This window comes from Papio anubis, chromosome 7, assembly GCF_008728515.1.
Source record: "Papio anubis isolate 15944 chromosome 7, Panubis1.0, whole genome shotgun sequence".
Lineage (NCBI taxonomy): Eukaryota > Metazoa > Chordata > Mammalia > Primates > Cercopithecidae > Papio > Papio anubis.
In genome coordinates this window covers 109595887-109611254 of record NC_044982.1, presented here as the reverse complement: position 1 = coordinate 109611254, position 15368 = coordinate 109595887, and the positions used below count along the sequence as shown (strand labels likewise).

Genomic DNA, 15368 nt, shown 5'->3' with positions numbered 1-15368 from the left:
GCAACAGACCTAACATGGCACAGGCATACATATGTGACCTGCATGTTATGCACATGTACCTACAACAAGTATAATAATAATAAATAAATTAAAAAATAAATAAAAAAAAAAAAAAAAAAAAAAAAAAAAAAAAAAAAAAAAGAACACTTGTGATTACATTTAGGGCCCACCAGCTAATCCAGGATAATCTCCACAGCTCACAATCCTTAATTTAATCACATCTTATGAATCCCTTAACATTCACAGGCTCAGAGATTAGGAAATGGATATTTTTGGAGGTCATTCTTCCACCAGGAAGGTGGTATCAGTAAGAGTTCAACCAGAGTAACAGAATCACTAGGATACAAGTATATCATTCAGGCCTGGCACAGTGGCTTAAGGTGGGTGGATCACAAGGTCAAGAGATTGAGACCATCCTGGCCAACATGGTGAAACTCCATCTCTACTAAAAATACAAAAAGTAGCTGGGCATGGTGGCATGCACCTGTAGTCCCAGCTATTCGGGAGGTTGAGGCAGGAGAAACACTTGAACCAGGGAGGCAGAGGTTGCAGTGAATGGATATTGCACCACTGCATTCCAGCTCAGCAACAGAGTGAGACTCCATCTCCAAAAAAAAAAAAAAAAAAAGGATATCATTGATAGATATATTAGATAGATTGATTGATTTGCTAAGGGGTATTGGCTTACATGATTGGGGAGTGTATTAATTAGCTTGGGCTGCCATCACAAAATACCACAGACTGGGTGGCTTAAATAACGTTTATTTCTTACAGTTCTGGAGGCTGGAAATCCTTGATCAAGGTGCTGGCAAATTTGGATTTTGGTGAGGGCCTTCATGTGGCTTGTAAATGGCTACCTTATTGCTGTGTCCTCACATGGCCTTTCCTCTGTGTGTGCATGGAGAGAGAGAGAAAGAGAGAGAGAGAGAAAATCAATCTCTGGTGTCTCTTCTTATAAGTACTAGAAATCGATCAGACTAGGGCTCCACACTTTAACCTTTTTTAACCTTACTTACTTTCTTAAAGGCCGTATCTCCAAATATAGCCACACTGGGGGTTAGGGCTTCAATATATGAAGTCCATAACAGGGAGCTAGTTAAGTAGTGTCTCTAAGGTTGTTTTTTCCATATCTGATGCCCACATGAGAAGCTCACAAGGTAAGCAGTCAGAAAGGGAAGGTATGAGGAGGCTGGAGTCCACGAACATTAGCTGGAACCCACCAGGACAAACTAGAATGGTCTCTCACCTTGAGGGTATGGGTTCCTGCAGAAGCTGGGGCCCATAGTCATGGAGATACACGCACCTGGCCCAGGAGTTGGAGAAGCTGAAATAGGGTCCAGGGGCAGGCAGAGCAATTGCACACCTAACTGCCACATCACACCTGTGCATGAATCTGCAGCTCACCAACAAGTGTGCAGATGACAAAGTGCTTGCTGCTTCCTTTATGCCCTCCACGTCTCTCAAGATTCTCCCTTGTGACCGCCATAGCTAGTAATATGTAAGAAAGCCAATTTTAGGAAATGTAGTGTAGCCTCGCCAAGTTGATAGATTACAAAGTCACCATAGAGGACCAGACTTCTGAGAGTATTTACATCCTAAGAGGTCTTTCTGGACTTTGCCATCAAGACGACCAACTCTCTGACAGCCTTCATTTGATTGGTCTACTAAGGTTGGTTACTAACATCATAACCCTAAATTTCACTGTTTGGAAAACTTCCTAAGGTAATGGAATCACCTAGAATGGTAATATAAAAAGAACATAGACTTAGGGAAAATAGGAAGTCTTTGAGACTTTTCTCCAGGCTGTGTCTGACAACTACTCACAAGCCCTCTCTCCTAACCCCATTTTTCTTCATTCTGAACTACTTCCCTTCTCCTTACCATCAATCTTCTTTCTTCATTTTCTTATTCTGCCTAGGCGCCATGATCTGTCACTCTGACATCCCTCTTCCTGATACCCACACTTCCTTGTCTTTTTGTGTTTTTCCCTTTAGTATTTTCCAGTAATACATGCACTTAGATTGAAAGAACCAGATTGTTATTTGACTAGTAATGAAAATAGCAGTCTCCTGCCCACTTACCACACAATCCTCCACTCCTTAGATAAGCAATCAGTTTTAATTCTGTTAGCTCATTCTTTTGGTATTTATCCCTGTGTCTTTATAGAATACACTTATTTGCTCTGAATTTTTTCATCTTAGGCTTGTTTATGGACATCCCACTTTGGAAAATGAGAATTTAACTCTCTTTCATTTTCATTCTCCCTCCTAATCTCCCACCCTATGCAAGTGTTCCTTCTGGCTCTCCCCTCTCTAATTTAGTTTTATGGTAATTTAGCTTAGTTCAACATTTAGTGTTTACATAATTATGAGAATGTAAGTGCTATTCAGACTGTGTCTTTCCTGCAAAATATGCTTGAAATTTATCTTTAACTTTTCTCCCTAACTTTGTTTTATCTGTATTCCTCACTAAAGCAATTCTAAATGTTTCAAAATTTCTATACATTTAGATACTTCAGGTCTATCCATTGCAACTCCTCTGAAAAGAAAAATCTCTGTGATAATCTGGACTCTGGGCTGATTGTCCTCCTCACCTGGGACACAGCTATTGCCCTGGGATCACAGCTCACCAGCATCCTAGGAATCCCTTCATTTCTTTCCCGTGGTACAGGCCCCTGAATACCAGGCCTTCCTACCTCTTGGCATTCTCCTCTCTCCTATTCTCACTTCATGGCTGCAATATCTTCCCTTCTTCTCTGAAAATCTTAATGCTAGATAATGTTAGATTTTTTTTTTTCTCTTGCAGATCTTGTCTCCTTCAATTTCCTTGCATTCTTCCTCTGCTGTGTTTCTTTTAGTCCCTATATTTTATGTTGGCATGTTTCCTCGGATATCTGGTATCTCATGGTTGCCTGTTCATATTTAAAAGTGGGGACAATAAGCTGACTGACGCTCTAAGCACTTTGCTGGGATGAATTTCACCTTGTAATAGTCCAGCTGGTTTACTCCACTGGACAGCCCCATTGCCAGCACCTTTATACCGTTCCTCCTGGCTGGCCTTCTAACTCCCAGCTAGAGGCCGAGGGCCAGGCTGCCAGCATTTGTGAGCCCAGGAATTGAAGTCTGAGGGTTCTGCCTTACTGGTCTCGCTACTTCCAGTCTGGTCCTCTCACTCTCAGCTCTGCTTGTTTCACTACAGTCCAAACACCTTCCTTTCACTCTCTTCAGAAAATGAACCTCCAGTCTTCTGCTGGAGCAATCAAAGTCTAAGTCAGTTAGCCCCTTTACATCGGCTTTTCAGCTTTCAGGATTTTGTCACTGATGTTTTTTTGTGCTTGTGGGTTTGTGCTTTTTAAAAAGTCCTTTTAAACTTCCCCCCACCATCCCTCCCTACACACACAGATGAGCAACATAAATGTGTGTGTTCAAGATGTCTTCTTTTCCTGACATTCCCTGGCTTTCTGTCACATGTGCCCATCAAAACACCAAACCTGAATCTGTTCCCCGAATCCCTGTTGTCATTTACTAGAGAACATCGCATAATCACATGGAATTGTGCCCCTGCAAGTATACAGTCATAAGCCACAACTGAGACTCAAAATTGCCCAGGAATCCTTATTTATCTTCCTTAAGAGTTCTGATTCCAATTCCATACCCACTCCTGAGTTTCTCTCGGACCCTCCTGTCTTCCTCCAACTTCACTTTCAGCAAGGTGCATCACCCCCAACTTCAGAGGGAAAGGAGTCACGAGCCAGGTGTGCCATCTGCCTTTGTGGCACTACCACTTTCCAGGTTAACTGCCTACATGCCCATCCTTGTCACAATGAGGAACTTTCTCTCCTCTGAGTGGGTCCCACCCTGCATGTCTGCTCCAGGTCCTATCCTCTGGATCTGCCCCTCCTGAATACCACTCTCTTTCACAGTCCTAGCCTCTCCCTCTCCACCAATTCCTGCCATCAATTATGTAGACGGGATCCCCTCAGTGTCTGGCCCTTGCCCGCTTATCCCAGGTCATCTCACCCCTCTTCTTGTCCATCATGCTCTATCCACTTGACCCATCCAATCACCTAAACACACATCTCTTCTCTTCACGTGGGACCTTGGCATATGTGGATCCTTTTCCATGGACTATACTCTTCTCCTCTACCCACCAGATCACACTTGTCCTTCGGGGCCTAGCTAAAATGACCCCTAGCTAAAATTAAGAAGCTTTCCTCACCACCTGAAAGCTCAATACGGGCCACTCATGTGAGGTCCCTCATTACCCCCCTTCCACTCCCATGAACCGCTTCTCACACTGTTGAAATGGACTATTTTCTCATCTGTCTCTCCTGCTTGACTATAAGCTCCCTGGAGGTAGGGACTGCATTCACCAACAAATCCCCAGCACTCATCGCAGTCCCTAGGAATATGGTAACTGCTGACTTCCTGTTGAACTCCCTTTCTCATTCTCTGGGAAGAATCAAACCTTCTGAGGAATGGCAAGGGAAGGAGACAGCAATCCAAACAGCAGGCTACTAAGTTTATCCACTAGAATGACTCCACTGTTCCTGCATTCAACTTTCTCTCCACACAGTGATGACAACAACTAGAACAGGAAAGGCAACGTGGAGGTGAAGCTCTTGATTTATTCGGGTATCCCAAATCCCCAATCTGTATATCCCCGCTGAGGTGAAATTCAATAGGCCACCTACTCTCTCACCATTTATTATGCCTTACTTAATTTCCATGTGTTCTTCCTATAAGCATAAGAAGAGAGCTCCATTGCCAGGTAATAACCAGGAGTAACATAACGCCTATTTCAGCCTTTACCTAAATCTAAACTTGACTTGATCGAACATCCAGTGTTGACTCCTACTCTTATGGTCTAGAGAGTGAAACCTTCTTTCAGTTCTGTTGGTGTCCTCTCCAGGGTCCCATACATTTCTACATTATTTCCTTACACTAGTACCTTAACCAATGTCAGTGCTATCGACTGACCTCGATTCTTTCCTTTTCTCTAGTACGATATATTCTCATTCTGATCAATAGTGTTTACTCAAGAATAAACATTCAATAATTATTTACTGAGTGAAGGGACTTCAGACCATTAACAACTCATCATTTCTAACCACCTTGGCTTTATCCATCTGGAAGGCAAGATCCGTTTCCTATTTCACATTACTATACAGGTAAATAAATTAGTCCAGAGCAGTGGCAGGTTGTGAAATTATGAGAATAAATAAATGATCTGGGTAACAATACATCACATTAAGTTATAGAATCACAATACTTTATTTCAATCATCCCTAAGAATAACATCCACTCTCCCTGTATCACCCTGGTCTAACAATTACCACTGCTTGTAAAAAAACAAGAGTAGACATGTTGCTACTTAAGCTGCATTCGTATGCTGATGTATGATTGTATATGCTGGCTATCCCAGCTGAAAGTGGGAATATCTCCTCCCAAACATCTATTTTAAAATTAATTTTCATCCAATTTTTCTGACTTTTGTTTGTTTTTTATTTGTTTGCTTTTAAACTGGAAGTGTCTGTAATTACTGCAGGGGACATATTGTCAACTGGTGCTCAGGGAAGGCTCTCTGAGCAGGTGTCTTTTGAGGAGGAGAGAAGCCAGTCATCACTGGGGACAGAACATTTGGGAAAGCAAGAACTAGTGCAAAGCCCCTTGTCGAGGTTGGCAAACAGAAAGAGGGATGTTTTGGAAAGCAGAACAAAACAAACAGAAATGAATAAACTAGAGTCTTCCTACTCAAAGTTAACCATTTATTATCATTCCTTTCTATATCATCCCAATCAAATTACAGCATGCCTTTCTTCTTAGCACTGTCCAGCATTTTCCTTATTGCCATAGGTTGATAAGGTGTCGGTTACTTAACCATTCCCCTATTGTTGGATCCTCCCTTGGGTTGAAGTGTGGTCTCCCTGAAACTCTTCTCCATCATCCTCCAAAACAAGTCTCTAGGCCACGCTCATTTCAAACATTTCATTGAGGAACAACAAGGCGCAGTGAATGAGTACCTTGTGGAGAAAAACAAAGGTCCTAGCATTTTCACAAAGTCGTCTGAGTTGGCCTGAGTTATCTGGGTTCCTGAGCCTGGAGCCCAAACACTCCCTATTTTATTCTGATGCCAGTGAATAGGCCAGTGAATAGGCCTGGAAATAAATCAGGACTGAGACATATGATCCAATTGGCATAATGTTGAAGCACCCCCTGGCCAGTCATCCTCTGCCCCAGTGTCCCAAGACCCTTTTGGAAGAGCCTGACTTCTCACAAATCAGAGAGGGAGCCCAACCCTAGAGAAGGGAATGATTACTGGGTTTAAGGGGCTTTGCTTTCCAAGAATATTCTTCCTTTCTTCCTCCTTTGCTATATGCAAACCTTAGCCCTGGTGCGGTGGCTTATACACCTCATACACACGGCCTCTCCAGCATAAAAAGGACCAGCTTGTCCAGGGGGAGGCAGCCCTGTGCTCTGGCTGTAACTGTGAAGGGGCGCTGGAGAGTGAGTGGGCAAAGCCCCCACCTCACACTGCCTTGGAGGAAGAAAGAAGCTATTCCACCCTGGCAGCTGTTATTTACACTTCTGAATAATGTGTGAAGACGGGAGTGCAGAAACAGTAGCAGATGACTCCAGAGAATAGGAAAACGAGGCCTTTGACAAAGACATGTACTATTTATGTGAAACCCAATGCCTCTGCTAAAAATATATCCCCAGCGCCAAATGCTTGTTCCTGATACAAGAACTACACAGATAATAAAGTTATTTCCCATCTATCTTTCTCCCAGGCTGCTGGCCCAGGTGTTTACATCTAACAGTTAGCATCTCCATTTCCCAGGGCCTGATTTCAGCGTAATGCTACAGAAGGGGCCTGCTATTCTAGTCCCAGATCCTCACTAACTGATTATGCTAGATTCACTTTATTACTAAAATGAAAGGCTAAGGGGATGAAATGAAATTATTCACGTCCACTTTGACATTTTATAAATCGAAAAAGTCATTTGGCTGTCCGATGGCCTGGATGGGGGTTTCTATCTCCAGGATTTGTGCTTAGAATTGTTTATAACAAGCACATATTATGTGTTGAATGAATAACTTTACACACCAAACCGTTCAATTTGAATTTTCATAATTATGGAAATTTATTCACACTGTCTGAGAGCAACTAACACTACACGATGCAGTGGAAGTCCGCGCAACTCAGAATAAATGGCAACTCTTACCTGCAAGTGAAGAAAACTAACTAGAATGAGCAAAGGAAACAAACACGCAATTCTTTTATTTTTTTTAAAAAATGCATGTGGTTATAATGTAGGAAGGGTGTGGGAAGGGTGTATGGGAGCTACCCTTGGAAATCACTGCACCTGGCAGTGGAGGGCTGCCAGGACCCATTGGCGCCACCCTTTGCACTCCACTCCAAGTCTGGCGTTCTCTCCTGCCCACTGGTGGGCTGGGGAGCAGCAAAAGGGGCTATAGCCTGCCAGCTGAAGTTCCACATTCACAGCTTAACAGTGCTACAGAAGAAAAACAGCTTCTCTTCTGCCAGATAAAGTGTGAACAATCTCAGGGAAAGACTGCAATTGGCCCACCTTGAACCCCACGCCACCCATTGGCCCATCTGTTCAAGGAGTGAGGATATGATTGGCTCAGCTGTGTCACGTGCCTGACTGAGTAGTGGGCGGGGCTCCCTCCCACGGAAAGCGGAGTAGCACCATGTGTCCGTTGGGGGAATTTGTAATCCAACAGGAAGAAATTGAACAGAGTGTTGCTTGCATTTGGCCTCAGTTACAAATATGCAGTGGGGACTTGTTGCAAAGTGCACATTGCAATAACTTGAATATTTGAAGATGCTTGTAAAAGCAGATTCTGTTCAGAATGATCCTGCCCACTTCAGAACAGGATAAGAAGAAACTAATGCCTTAGACAGAATGTTTAGGGAAGCAAAAGGATTCCCCTTTAAGGGAATAGTTTTACGTGTTGTAAGAAGTTTACTAGGCCACACTATATTTTCTATGAAATAAAATAAATATACGTCTCCTGATTCCATTATGGGAAGAAAAAAAAAGGGCGTTGGGGTTGTCAGAGCTCCATATAGATAAAGTGAAGTGTCAGGGGTAAAAATAAGCAATTACTTAGATTTGGGGATGAGGCTTCAAAAGAACTGCATGCTAATTAAAACAATTCCGTATCATTTTATGCCTGTTAAATTAGTGGGAGGTTTTAAAATGATAAATGTTGGCAAAGTTTCAGTGAAGCAGGTACATTTGTGCATTGCTAGAGGGACTAAGAATTGGAAAGCAATTTGACAATATACCTTAAAAGTGCTTGCCTTTCTTTTTTTTTTTTTTTTTCTTTCTTTCTTTATTCAGCAATCTCTCTTCAAGGAATTTCTCCTTAGGAGTTAAACTGAATGTAGAAATCAAGGTGCTCACTGAGCTCTAATTTCTCCTAAAGAATTGTGAGAGTCAGGGTCACCTTTTATCTTTGTGTCCCTAACACGGTCTCCATAAGGCATGGCATAGAGTCAGTGCTCTACAGTTTGTGAAAGTAATAAATGAAAATATATGTTCACAGGAGGGTAATTTTAAAATTAATTATGTAAGATCATCTCAGTGGGAGACGATGGTGTCATTAAAATTAAAAACGAAGCAAGCAATATTGCACTGTGGGAGAAGGCCTGTCTGAGGGATCCAGGGGAAGAAAAAACTAAATAAAACTAGAAGGGTATATAACGTTGTTCCTATGTTCTGATTAGAAGTATGAAACATTTGTTTGTGTATCTGGACATGGAGTGGAAAGGAAACAGAAGAAAGAAAGCAATGATTAATTGAGGTGAATTCTTTATTGTACAGTTCCTCAAGATTTATGCAAAAACACATTTTAAGTTAGTCTACTTGCTTGTTCAATATAAATATTGTGTTGGAATAACCCATAAGATTCATCTGGATGGCAATAGAGCCTTTGTGAGCCTGCCAGAAGGAATTTCTCTGCTCACTCTGGGTCTCGGGAGACCTCAGAAACGAAATCTCCCAAAGTAATCACATCTACACTATTGTGAATGCGTCTACATAAGAGTGTACATACAGACATGTAGAAGTGATCAATAAAATATTAATCAAAGTTAAACATTTTCTTGTACACAGCTAGTATATATAGGACTGGCTACATAATTTGCAGGGCCTCAGGCAAAATGAAAATTTGGGACCTCTGGCCAAAAAATTATTATGAATTTCAAGATGGCAGCAGATGATCATTAAACCAAACGTTGGGCCTTTTTGGGCACAGGAAACTGTGTTGCTACACAGGCCAATGCCCATGAAGCTGGCCTGGTTATATAGACACAGGATGTGAGCAAATTATTAACAGCAAACTTCAGTTCTAGTATCAATTCTCTCTCTTGCTAGTGGTGCAACCTTGAAAAAATAAATCATTTGCCCTTTCTGTGCCACCATCTGGTCAGACTTTGATTCCCACTGTCAGTGTTTTCCTCCCCCCAACTCAGTTTCCAATTCTATAAACCAGGAGCAATGCCTCCTGATTCACTGGGCTGCTGTGAGATATTGAAAGCTCTTGTTTTTTCCAACACAACTCCCACTTCAAGGGAATATTCCTTAAAATTACACATATTCAAATTCAGCCTGATGCACCCCCCAACAACTTCCCATTAAAATACTCATAAAAAAGATGAAAAGGAGAAAATTCACAACAGCAGGGACATTATGGATAATAACCAACCATATGCCAGAATCCAGGGGAATGATCATGGCTGCACCATCAACAGGGCTGTAGTAAGCAAGGCAGTCGTGGCTGCAGCTGACTCCTTCCAGCGAGGCCTGGGGCCATGCCCACCTGGAGCTGCAGCTATTTTAGGCATTTGATTTCTTCAGAAAAAGGCTGAATTTCAGCCATGGCTTCTATCTCCTGAAGAGCTGTGAGTGCCCCACCTTCTACCCCGTTTGTGGCCACTACTCCTCCATCCCACACACCAGGGCATTACTGGGACTGACTCTTGGAAAATTCTGTAGCCCAGTTTAGCTTTCCAGCCTCCCCACTATATCTTTCATCTTTAATCACTTCCTTAATGTATTTTCCCCACTGGTCTGTCGCCCCATAATCTCATCCTGTTACTGCTCTGGGCTGCCTCTTCCTTTTCTGGTTTCTCACTGCTTTCCTTGTGCCCTTTAGAATTCTATGCCCTTTTAAAATGATTCCAGGGTGAGCCTCCTTCTCCTATCTGAGAAACCTGACTCTTTCCAAGGGAAACCTTCTCAAGTGGATGGTACCTCCCCGACTTCCTTGTTCCCCACCCTCCAGGGCAGAAAGGGAAGGTCAGGCTGTACTAATCAGAATCCACTCCTCCCTGTAATAAGGTCCTGGAGTGAGGTAAGTTAAGAGAGAGCCCACCAGCCAGCAAAATATTCAGACATTTTATTGCCACACAGCATCCTTCAAGTCATGGGAGCAGGTGACATCCCACGTCAGACCTCACCTTCTGGTTTCCTCAAATCTATCCCATTTCTTGCCCATGTAATGCAATGACCATCTACATCCAGACTGCAGAGATAGAAAATCTTTATTATGAGAGTTTGTAATCTGTTTCTAGTCCACTGAGGTCTTCATATTCCCTTAGTGATCTCTTTATGATCAAGATTCACTCATCAGTTCACTGAAGAATCTGGCCTATTTCTAATGGTCTGGTTGTCCAGGTCAAGCCTTCAAATTCCAAAATTTCTATTTGTATAAGTAAATACAGTTCTTGCTTATTCCCTCCACCTGTTCTCTTGGGGAGAAGTTCATTTGACGAAAGCATCTAACTCAGGTAGAATGTTTCAAGGCCATCAATGCAGCGAGGCTGCCTGGCTAGCCAAAGTATCTGGTCTTACAAGCACCCATATATTGAATGGGAGTGGGAGCAAAGTTTGAGAACAACCTGACTGCAACCACAAAATTAATAGGACCCAAAACTGAGATTATTTACATTAACATGACTTTATCATTTCAGAAATTTCTTACCTAAGAAGATAAAGTTACAAACACTTTTATTGTGTCTAAGAAATTGCTAACAAATTTATTTATTTAAACAATAGATTACTCCTCAACTACATCTATTCTCAAGATGACAGGTAAATAAGATAATATGTCACAACAATAGGTAGATTCAAGTAATGGGCAAATCTGCTATCTTTCCATGCAGCTTTTTATTCATTAGGACTTTCTTGACCTCATAATCTCCCTCTACAAAGCCATTCATTCATTCAACAAATATTTATTGAATGCTTTCTTTGGGTTGGATGTTACCTTAGACCCTCTTCTTGTCAACCACCAGTCTCCTATTAAAATGTCCACCTTTATGGAAAAAAATTGGCAAAATTTGGCATCCTGGTGGGTTTTTTTTTTTTTTTTTTTTGGCGGGGGGCAGGGGTCTCAGTTCTTATCACCCTCGCTGTCTTCAACTCCAAAGACTTTCACCTTCACTTTACCTACCCACTCCAATGGAAATGCCCTTGATTCTGCCATCCCTGGGGGCACTCCATCTCTGAGTATTCATGTTTCAAGGTATTTTCATGTGTGAGTTTCTTCAGAGAAAGCACTGAGTGGGTTCTTTCTCTCTTCAGGCCTCATGGTAGCCCTTCTCCCACCTGAGAGCTGGACTGAAAATACTTTGATTGCTGAGAACACACTCGCCATTGAGAGCAAAGACTCAGACTCTAAATTACTGCCATAGGTTGGCTTCTTTAGAAGCATACACTGAGACAAAGATTTGTGCACAAGTTGTTTATTAAGAAAGTGCTCCTAGGCAGGGTAACTAACAATTCCAATATACCTGGGACAGAGGATAGAGCAAGGTAGTTACAATAATTTAGAACTTTCAGTTTTAAAACTGGGACCATCATAGTCAAACTGGGATGAGTTGGTTGCCCTACTCCCAGAAGAAACTGATAAGGGGATAGAGAAAGCAGAACAGGGAATGTACTCCTAGCCAAGCAACATTGCAATTGCATGTAACAGAAGGGTAGCCTCAACCTGATCCCAAAGGTAAATTCTGAAGAGTAAGTTGTGGCTCAGAGTTTGTTTCTAACTAAAGTAAAAGAGCTGAGCTTCCAAACTCCTGTACCCATTACACATCAGCTAGAGTCTTAGGGTTGAGGATGCTCAGAAGCAGGGAGCAGTTCCACAGCCTGAGAACAATCCTCTGAACAATTGTTGCAGGGTATTCACAAAGGGGTAGATTGTGCACTGAGGTCGTCCACTGCAATACTAACTTTAAAGGGTATGGAACTGAAAGATTCAAACACACAAATGAGTGGACAGAACTTTTTTCCTCCTTTTCTCACTCCCCACCCAATCAACTTGGGGTGGGAGAAAGGAAGGTTGAAGATCGGCATAGGGAGCACCAGGGGAAACATGCTTTTCCAGGTGCTTCCTAGAGGAAAGGTGGGGGGCACCCGGGAGAATTTCCCTCAAAGTCTGTGGGTCTTTAGGAAGGCAGCATACTTGTATCCTTTCTCTCATGTTTTCTGAAGACAGAAGATTGCAGGAGTGTCCCACATGGTCAGGGCATTAAGAAACAAGAGTACAGTGTGCTTAAGTAGAAAGGGTGACCCAGCACCACCACCTCTCATTTCCCCATGATGTTGAAGACATTGGAAAATGATGCCAAAGTTCCCCAGGGCCCTGAGTGAAGAGCCATGGAGGTAGAAAATAAGAAAGAATGCATGTGCTGCCCTGGAGCCTCTTGGCTAAGTAATGGGAGCTCCCCAGGAGAGGGCTGCAATGCTACTTTGAGAGGTTATGATTTCCTTTGTGGGCCAAATTCTCACTGACATTCATAAAGACAACTGTACCTCATCACCCCAGCAGTACATGCTTGCTTGCTTTGGAACTTGCTGAAAATGAAGATGACTTAAGTCTTTTGCATGCATTTATTTTCTCTCCAGGGGAAACGGATGGAATAAATGAGCTGAGACTATGATATGAGCTACACTAAGGTCTCAATGTGCCTTCTCAAAAGGTAAATTATAGACATTATATTTTACCTCTTATAAGAGATGAGTATATAAAATATTTTGCCAAAATAATATGAGAAGTCTCTCTTTGTCTTCAACTTATGCTTTCTTGCTTTTAATGTGTTTGTTAATGATAGAGATTAATCTATCCTTCATATTTTGAGTGACATAATAAAGTTGGGATTGTACCTAATCCTTAAACCTACCTCTAGTGACATAAATGAATTGAGACTGAATACCAGCAAGAGGTACTGTTTCTGCCCTATGGGAACAGTAGAAGAGGCCAGAACACAGCCCTGTGCTGCAGCTTTAAGTAGTCCTTCAGTTGCGTCACAATGAAGAATCTGGCTGCAAACTGGGGATCTACACAATTGTTTCTGTCCCTCTGTACATGAGACTGATGCTAAGTCCTGGGGTCCAGGACTTTTCAGATACATGGAAAGATCCCACCTTTAATAGAGAGCTGAAAATGGGGCCAGTGGCTGCTGAATGCTGCTTTGCCATTGTCTTGAGTGGGGCATAAAGGGATAGAAACAGCACTTGAAAACTCTGTCTTTGGTGTCTTAAAATTGCGCCCTCTTTAGAATAAAAGAATCAAGATACAGTCTCACTATTTGGAAGGTGTTGAAGGAGATGCATACAGCTGGCAAGGCCAAGGGAAGATGCTGCTGTATCTCCTACCAGTCCACTCCAACCAGGAGCCAGGCTGGAGCTGAAAACCACAAAGGGCAAGGTCACCGTAGCTGCAAAGTTCACAGATGTCAGCCCAAGCTGATCCAGAAGGCAGGCATCAAAGCTTCCACCACTGCAACCAGCTCTGACCAAACAAGACTCCCAGGGTGCTGGGATCTACCAGAGGAAAGGAGAGGAGAGCCTGAGATGGAATTTTGAACCGGACTCTAGTGAGTTAATTATCCTGAACCCACTGATCAGTCTCAAGAGTGGGCTGAATATTCTGAGAATGTCTGCCTGAAGATGTCTGCCAGAGGGTTGCTAGAGGGTAAGAAACAGAAATTCAGGGCTGTTTTAGAAATAAATACAAGTCTACTTATTTTTATCCATGTCTAGGACTATTGAAATACTTTTCCTCTTACATAAGATTCTCTTACCGCTACTAAACCTCGCCCTTAGTCTAACCAGGACCTCTGGCATTTGCCCCTTGAATGCTTCAACTTTCAGCCTCCTCTTCTCATTTCCCACCCTGACCTCTAGACATTATGGTATGCCATGAGATCTGTTTCGCTGACAATGCATTCAATTCTCATCCTTTTTCCTCCCTGTCATACCCGCTGAGAAAAACACAAACTTGTATCCACCCAACTTCCTGCCTCCTCCAATCCGATACCTTCGCTTCTGAGCAATGCTAGAGAAAATTGCATAACCATGCAGATTAGTACCATTACAGATGTGTGGCCTCCAAGCTCAACAAAGCCTTTCAGCATTTCCCAGAGATACTTTCTAATTTCCAAAGTCAGCTTTCATTTCCATTTTTTCTCAATAAACGCTCCTGACACCTCCTAGCTACCCCTCCATGCCAATTTTCCACCCATTCTCTTTCTCCTTACATGCATGCACACATTTATACACACAGCCAGTGGGAAAGGCAAAGTCTTCAGACTAGACTCCTTGGCATGCAGTATTTTGGAAAGCTGTTTTGTTTTTGGAGTTTTAGTTTTTGATAGTGTCTTTTTAGTACTTATGTAGGTTTCTGGAAGGGAAGCCTAATGCTTGTTTCACTAGATAATCTCTGCCAAGCATTTGAATCCTGAATTGACAGACATGATACAAGAATGCCATTTCCTGAGCCATTTTAGAGCCCATCAGGGTGAAGACTCATGAATGCCTTCAGCCAAGAGCCCTGGGTCTTCCAGGTCCCTGCCTTTCTCAGGGCATGGCTGCTGAGTTCTTCCTTGGACTCCCTGTCATTATCCAGTTGCTTATATTAATAAATGTCATTTGTAAGTTATCCATGGCCATTTCTGTTATTGCTGACCAAATGAAACTTACCAAATAAAGAAGTTGCTGCTAAGAGTGGAGATTTTCAATTACAAGAATGTCAGAGAAAATGAGTTGTGGCGAGGAGAGGAGAGAAGTAAGGATTTGCTCATCTTTCTGTCCTTGTCTGAAGAGTTGGCAATCCTTGCCATGCCACAGTGACATAATTAGTAAAACTGTTGCTTCTCTTGAGAGTTGACTCAATAATAATATTCCATGATTTTAGCATGTTTCAGTTACTTCTAACAGCCCTTATGGTACATGATGAGAGAAACAAGCTCCAGTCCAAGATAGCTATAATAAAAATTGAGAGAGAATAGCATAGGATGCATGTAGTTTTGTTGAGCAAGGCGTTTTATGGATG

At 42.4% G+C, this 15368-nt stretch overlaps 1 long non-coding RNA gene across 1 annotated transcript in view; it reads left to right on the top strand.

The window, feature by feature from the left end:
* The window catches only part of LOC103885969, a 31409-nt gene extending 17729 nt beyond the window's left edge, over positions 1–13680 (top strand). The window contains exons 2-3 of the long non-coding RNA XR_001904497.3: positions 12941–13014; positions 13594–13680. This is a non-coding gene — a long non-coding RNA (uncharacterized LOC103885969). The remainder of the gene's footprint in view (positions 1–12940; positions 13015–13593) is intronic.
* The last annotated feature ends 1688 nt before the right edge of the window (positions 13681–15368 follow it).